Source organism: Phyllobates terribilis, unplaced genomic scaffold (genome assembly GCF_046119375.1).
Source record: "Phyllobates terribilis strain yellow unplaced genomic scaffold, ASM4611937v1 Scaffold_31__1_contigs__length_13893835, whole genome shotgun sequence".
NCBI classification, from domain to species: domain Eukaryota; kingdom Metazoa; phylum Chordata; class Amphibia; order Anura; family Dendrobatidae; genus Phyllobates; species Phyllobates terribilis.
Genome location: NW_027362791.1, coordinates 5,165,777 through 5,174,162, shown reverse-complemented (window position 1 = coordinate 5,174,162; position 8,386 = coordinate 5,165,777).

Genomic DNA, 8,386 nt, shown 5'->3' with positions numbered 1-8,386 from the left:
AATGAGGGAATAATATGTGTGAGGGTACCCCAGGAGAGTTCCAAATGTGTGTGGGTAGAATATATATCCCATGGGGGTAAAATTGAAAAAAGTTGAAAAAATTTTTTTTTTGAACTTAGTCATTTTTCCGGCGAATATCAGACTTTCACATAGGGGAAATGTCAGTGAGCATTCCGATTTCAGTTCCAGAGCGATTCGCCCAATGAGTCCTTGCTATTTAGTCGTTTTCAGCCAATTTTCTGGATTTTTGAAAATTTAACTTTTTTGTGAAAATATCCACTAAATGAGAGAATAATATGTGTGAGGGTACCCCAGGAGAGTTCCAAATGTGTGTGGGTAGAATATATATCCCACGGGGGTAAAATTGAAAAAAGTTGAAAAATTTTTTTTTTTGGACTTAGTCATTTTTCCTGCGTTTATCAGAGTTTCACATAGGGGAAATGTGAGTGAGCGTTCTGATTTCAGTTCCAGAGCGATTCGCCCAATGAGTCCTTGATATTTAGTCGTTTTCAGCCAATTTTCTGGATTTTTGAAAATTTCACTTTTTTGTGAAAACATCCACTAAATGAGGGAATAATATGTGTGAGGGTACCATAGTAGAGTTCCAAATGTGTGTGGGTAGAATATATATCCCACGGGGGTAAAATTGAAAAAAGTTGAAAAATTTTTTTTTTTGGACTTAGTCATTTTTCCTGCGTTTATCAGAGTTTCACATAGGGGAAATGTGAGTGAGCATTCTGATTTCAGTTCCAGAGCGATTCGCCCAATGAGTCCTTGATATTTAGTCGTTTTCAGCCAATTTTCTGGATTTTTGAAAATTTCACTTTTTTGTGAAAATATCCACTAAATGAGGGAATAATATGTGTGAGGGTACCCCAGGAGAGTTCCAAATGTGTGTGGGTAGAATATATATCCCACGGGGATAAAATTGAAAAAAGTTGAAAAAAAATTTTTTTTTGGACTTAGTAATTTTTCCGCTGTTTATCAGTCTTTCGGATAGGGAAAATGTCAGTGAGCGTTCCGATTACAGTTCCAGAGCGATTCGCCCAATGAGTCCTTGATATTTAGTCGTTTTCAGCCAATTTTCTGGATTTTTGAAAATTTCACTTTTTTGTGAAAATATCCACTAAATGAGGGCATAATATGTGTGAGGGTACCCCAGGAGAGTTCCAAATGTGTGTGGGTAGAATATATATCCCATGGGGGTAAAATTGAAAAAAGTTGAAAAAATTTTTTTTTTGAACTTAGGCATTTTTCCGGCGAATATCAGACTTTCACATAGGGGAAATGTCAGTGAGCATTCCGATTTCAGTTCCAGAGCGATTCGCCCAATGAGTCCTTGCTATTTAGTCGTTTTCAGCCAATTTTCTGGATTTTTGAAAATTTCACTTTTTTGTGAAAATATCCACTAAATGAGAGAACAATATGTCTGAGGGTACCCCAGGAGAGTTCCAAATGTGTGTGGGTAGAATATATATCCCACGGGAGTAAAATTGAAAAAAGTTTAAAAAAAAATTTTTTTCGACTTAGTAATTTTTCCGGCATTTATCAGACTTTCAGATAGGGGAAATGTCAGTAAGCGTTCATATTTCAGATCCAGAGCGATTTGCCCAATGAGTCCTTGATATTTAGTTGTTTTCAGCCAATTTTCTGGATTTTTGAAAATTTCACTTTTTTGTGAAAATATCCACTAAATGAGGGCATAATATGTGTGAGGGTACCCCAGGAGAGTTCCAAATGTGTGTGGGTAGAATATATATCCCACGGGGATAAAATTGAAAAAAGTTGAAAAAAATTTTTTTTTGGACTTAGTAATTTTTCCGGCATTTATCAGACTTTCAGAGAGGGGAAATGTCAGTAAGCGTTCATATTTCAGATCCAGAGCGATTTGCCCAATGAGTCCTTGATATTTAGTTGTTTTCAGCCAATTTTCTGGATTTTTGAAAATTTCACATTTTTGTGAAAACATCCACTAAATGAGAGAATAATATGTGTGAGGGTACCCCAGGAGAGTTCCAAATGTGTGTGGGTAGAATACATATCCCACCGGGGTAAAATTGAAAAAAGTTGAAAAATTTTTTTTTTTGGACTTAGACATTTTTCCTGCGTTTATCAGACTTTCACATAGGGGAAATGTCAGTGAGCATTCCGATTTCAGTTCCAGAGCGATTCACCCAATGAGTCCTTGATATTTAGTCGTTTTCAGCCAATTTTCTGGATTTTTGAAAATTTCACTTTTTTGTGAAAATATCCACTAAATGAGGGCATAATATGTGTGAGGGTACCCCGGGAGAGTTCCAAATGTGTGTGGGTAGAATATATATCCCACGGGAGTAAAATTGAAAAAAGTTGAAAAAATTTTTTTTTTCGACTTAGTAATTTTTCCGGCATTTATCAGACTTTCAGATAGGGGAAATGTCAGTAAGCGTTCATATTTCAGATCCAGAGCGATTCGCCCAATGAGTCCTTGTTATTTAGTCGTTTTCAGCCAATTTTCTGGATTTTTGAAACTTTCACTTTTTTGGGAAAATATCCACTAAATGAGGGCATAATATGTGTGAGGGTACCCCAGGAGAGTTCCAAATGTGTGTGGGTAGAATATATATCCTACGGGGATAAAATTGAAAAAAGTTTAAAAAAATTTTTTTTTGGACTTAGTTATTTTTCCCGCGAATATCAGACTTTCACATAGGGGAAATGTCAGTGAGCATTCCGATTTCAGTTCCAGAGCGATTTGCCCAATGAGTCCTTGATATTTAGTGGTTTTCAGCCAATTTTCTGGATTTTTGAAAATTTCACTTTTTTGTGAAAACATCCACTAAATGAGGGAATAATATGTGTGAGGGTACCCCAAATGTGTGTGGGTAGAATATATATCCCACGGGGGTAAAATTGAAAAAAGTTGAAAAATTTTTTTTTTTGGACTTAGTCATTTTTCCTGCGTTTATCAGAGTTTCACATAGGGGAAATGTGAGTGAGCATTCTGATTTCAGTTCCAGAGCGATTCGCCCAATGAGTCCTTGATATTTAGTCGTTTTCAGCCAATTTTCTGGATTTTTGAAAATTTCACTTTTTTTGTGAAAACATCCACTAAATGAGGGAATAATATGTGTGAGGGTACCCTAGGAGAGTTCCAAATGTGTGTGGGTAGAATATATATCCCACGGGGGTAAAATTGAAAAAAGTTGAAAAATTTTTTTTTTTGGACTTAGTCATTTTTCCTGCGTTTATCAGAGTTTCACATAGGGGAAATGTGAGTGAGCGTTCTGATTTCAGTTCCAGAGCGATTCGCCCAATGAGTCCTTGATATTTAGTCGTTTTCAGCCAATTTTCTGGATTTTTGAAAATTTCACTTTTTTGTGAAAATATCCACTAAATGAGGGAATAATATGTGTGAGGGTACCCCAGGAGAGTTCCAAATGTGTGTGGGTAGAATATATATCCCACGGGGATAAAATTGAAAAAAGTTGAAAAAAAATTTTTTTTTGGACTTCGTTATTTTTCCGGCGTTCATCAGACTTTCAGATAGGGGAAATGTCAGTGAGCATTCCGATTTCAGTTCCAGAGCGATTTGCCCAATGAGTTCTTGATATTTAGTCGTTTTCAGCCAATTTTCTGGATTTTTGAAAATTTCACTTTTTTGTGAAAACATCCACTAAATGAGGGAATAATATGTGTGAGGGTACCCTAGGAGAGTTCCAAATGTGTGTGGGTAGAATATATATCCCACGGGGGTAAAATTGAAAAAAGTTGAAAAATTTTTTTTTTGGACTTAGTCATTTTTCCTGCGTTTATCAGAGTTTCACATAGGGGAAATGTGAGTGAGCGTTCTGATTTCAGTTCCCGGGCGATTCGCCCAATGAGTCCTTGATATTTAGTCGTTTTCAGCCAATTTTCTGGATTTTTGAAAATTTCACTTTTTTGTGAAAATATCCACTAAATGAGGGAATAATATGTGTGAGGGTACCCCAGGAGAGTTCCAAATGTGTGTGGGTAGAATATATATCCCACGGGGATAAAATTGAAAAAAGTTGAAAAAAATTTTTTTTTGGACTTCGTTATTTTTCCGGCGTTCATCAGACTTTCAGATAGGGGAAATGTCAGTGAGCATTCCGATTTCAGTTCCAGAGCGATTCGCCCAATGAGTCCTTGATATTTAGTTGTTTTCAGCCAATTTTCTGGATTTTTGAAAATTTCACTTTTTTGTGAAAACATCCACTAAATGAGGGAATAATATGTGTGAGGGTACCCTAGGAGAGTTCCAAATGTGTGTGGGTAGAATATATATCCCACGGGGGTAAAATTGAAAAAAGTTGAAAAATTTTTTTTTTGGACTTAGTCATTTTTCCTGCGTTTATCAGAGTTTCACATAGGGGAAATGTGAGTGAGCGTTCTGATTTCAGTTCCCGGGCGATTCGCCCAATGAGTCCTTGATATTTAGTCGTTTTCAGCCAATTTTCTGGATTTTTGAAAATTTCACTTTTTTGTGAAAATATCCACTAAATGAGGGAATAATATGTGTGAGGATACCCCAGGAGAGTTCCAAATGTGTGTGGGTAGAATATATATCCCACGGGGGTAAAATTGAAAAAAGTTGAAAAATTTTTTTTTTGAACTTAGTCATTTTACCGAAGTTTATCAGACTTTCACATAGGGGAAATGTCAGTGAGCGTTCCGATTTCAGTTCTAGAGCGATTCGCCCAATGAGTCCTTGATATTTAGTCGTTTTTAGCCAATTTTCTGGATTTTTGAAAATTTCACTTTTTTGTGAAAATATCCACTAAATGAGAGAATAATATGTGTGAGGGTACCCCAGGAGAGTTCCAAATGTGTGTGGGTAGAATATATATCCCACGGGGTAAAATTGAAAAAAGTTGAAAAAAAATTTTTTTTGAACTTAGTCATTTTTCCGGCATTTATCAGACTTTCAGATAGGGGAAATGTCAGTGAGCGTTCAGATTTCAGTTCCAGAGCGATTCGCCCAATGAGTCCTTGATATTTAGTCGTTTTCAGCCAATTTTCTGGATTTTTGAAAATTTCACTTTTTTGTGAAAACATCCACTAAATGAGGGAATAATATGTGTGAGGGCACCCAAGGAGAGTTCCAAATGTGTGTGGGTAGAATATATATCCCACGGGGATAAAATTGAAAAAAGTTGAAAAAAATTTTTTTTGGGACTTAGTTATTTTTCCGGCGTTCATCAGACTTTCAGATAGGGGAAATGTCAGTGAGCATTCCGATTTCAGTTCCAGAGCGATTCGCCCAATGAGTCCTTGATATTTAGTCGTTTTCAGCCAATTTTCTGGATTTTTGAAAATTTCACTTTTTTGTGAAAACATCCACTAAATGAGGGAATAATATGTGTGAGGGTACCCTAGGAGAGTTCCAAATGTGTGTGGGTAGAATATATATCCCACGGGGGTAAAATTGAAAAAAGTTGAAAAATTTTTTTTTTTGGACTTAGTCATTTTTCCTGCGTTTATCAGAGTTTCACATAGGGGAAATGTGAGTGAGCGTTCTGATTTCAGTTCCCGAGCGATTCGCCCAATGAGTCCTTGATATTTAGTCGTTTTCAGCCAATTTTCTGGATTTTTGAAAATTTCACTTTTTTGTGAAAAATATCCACTAAATGAGGGAATAGTATGTGTGAGGGTACCCCAGGAGAGTTCCAAATGTGTGTGGGTAGAATATAGATCCCACGGGGATAAAATTGAAAAAAGTTGAAAAATTTTTTTTTTTGGACTTAGTCATTTTTCCTGCGTTTATCAGACTTTCACATAGGGGAAATGTCAGTGAGCGTTCAGATTTCAGTTCCAGAGTGATTCGCCCAATGAGTCCTTGATATTTAGTCGTTTTCAGCCAATTTTCTGGATTTTTGAAAATTTCACTTTTTTGGGAAAATATCCACTAAATGAGAGAATAATATGTGTGAGGGTACCCCAGGAGAGTTCCAAATGTGTGTGGGTAGAATATATATCCCACAGGGGTAAAATTGAAAAAAGTTGAAAAATTTTTTTTTTTGGACTTAGTCATTTTTCCTGCGTTTATCAGACTTTCACATAGGGGAAATGTCAGTGAGCGTTCGGATCTCAGTTCCAGAGCGATTCACCCAATGAGTCCTTGATATTTAGTCGTTTTCAGCCAATTTTCTGGATTTTTGAAAATTTCACTTTTTTGTGAAAATATCCACTAAATGAGGGCATAATATGTGTGAGGGTACCCCAGGAGAGTTCCAAATGTGTGTGGGTAGAATATATATCCCACGGGGGTAAAATTGAAAAAAGTTGAAAAAAATTTTTTTTTGAACTTAGTCATTTTTCCGGCGTTTATCAGACGTTCACATAGGGGAAATGTCAGTGAGCGTTCAGATTTCACTTCCAGAGCAATTCGCCCAATGAGTCCTTGATATTTAGTCGTTTTCAGCCAATTTTCTGGATTTTTGAAAATTTCACTTTTTTGTAAAAATATCCACTAAATGAGAGAATAATATGTGTGAGGGTACCCCAGGAGAGTTCCAAATGTGTGTGGGTAGAATATATATCCCACGGGGGTAAAATTGAAAAAAGTTGAAAAAAAATTTTTTTTGGACTTAGTAATTTTTCCGGCATTTATCAGACTTTCAGATAGGGGAAATGTCAGTGAGCGTTCAGATTTCAGTTCCAGAGCGATTCGCCCAATGAGTCCTTGATATTTAGTCGTTTTCAGCCAATTTTCTGGATTTTTGAAAATTTCACTTTTTTGTGAAAATATCCACTAAATGAGGGCATAATATGTGTGAGGGTACCCCAGGAGAGTTCCAAATGTGTGTGGGTAGAATATATATCCCACGGGGGTAAAATTGAAAAAAGTTGAAAAATTTTTTTTTTTGGACTTAGTCATTTTTCCTGCGTTTATCAGACTTTCACATAGGCGAAATGTCAGTGAGCATTCCGATTTCAGTTCCAGAGCGATTCGCCCAATGAGTCCTTGATATTTAGTCGTTTTCAGCCAATTTTCTGGATTTTTGAAAATTTCACTTTTTTGTGAAAATATCCACTAAATGAGGGAATAACATGTGTGAGGGTACCCCAGGAGAGTTCCAAATGTGTGTGGGTAGAATATATATCCCACGGGGATAAAATTGAAAAAAGTTGAAAAAAAATTTTTTTTTGGACTTAGTAATTTTTCCGCTGTTTATCAGACTTTCAGATAGGGAAAATGTCAGTGAGCGTTCCGATTACAGTTCCAGAGCGATTCGCCCAATTAGTCCTTGATATTTAGTCGTTTTCAGCCAATTTTCTGGATTTTTGAAAATTTCACTTTTTTGTGAAAATATCCACTAAATGAGGGCATAATATATGTGAGGGTACCCCAGGAGAGTTCCAAATGTGTGTGGGTAGAATATATATCCCACGGGGATAAAATTGAAAAGAGTTGAAAAAATTTTTTTTTTCGACATAGTAATTTTTCCGGCGTTCATCAGACTTTCAGATAGGGGAAATGTCAGTGAGCATTCCAATTTCAGTTCCACAGCGATTCGCCCAATGAGTCCTTGATATTTAGTCGTTTTCAGCCAATTTTCTGGATTTTTGAAAATTTCACTTTTTTGTGAAAATATCCACTAAATGAGAGAATAATATGTGTGAGGGTACCCCAGGAGAGTTCCAAATGTGTGTGGGTAGAATATATATATCACACGGGGATAAAATTGAAAAAAGTTTAAACATTTTTTTTTTTGGACTTAGTCATTTTTCCTGCATTTATCAGACTTTCACATAGGGGAAATGTCAGTGAGCGTTCAGATTTCAGTTCCAGAGTGATTCGCCCAATGAGTCCTTGATATTTAGTCGTTTTCAGCCAATTTTCTGGATTTTTGAAAATTTCACTTTTTTGTGAAAATATCCACTAAATGAGGGCATAATATGTGTGAGGGTACCCCAGGAGAGTTCAAAATGTGTGTGGGTAGAATATATATCCCACGGGGGTAAAATTGAAAAAAGTTGAAAAATTTTTTTTTTTGGACTTAGTCATTTTTCCTGCGTTTATCAGACTTTCACATAGGCGAAATGTCAGTGAGCATTCCGATTTCAGTTCCAGAGCGATTCGCCCAATGAGTCCTTGATATTTAGTCGTTTTCAGCCAATTTTCTGGATTTTTGAAAATTTCACTTTTTTGTGAAAATATCCACTAAATGAGGGAATAACATGTGTGAGGGTACCCCAGGAGAGTTCCAAATGTGTGTGGGTAGAATATATATATCACACGGGGATAAAATTGAAAAAAGTTTAAACATTTTTTTTTTTGGACTTAGTCATTTTTCCTGCGTTTATCAGACTTTCACATAGGGGAAATGTCAGTGAGCGTTCAGATTTCAGTTCCAGAGTGATTCGCCCAATGAGTCCTTGA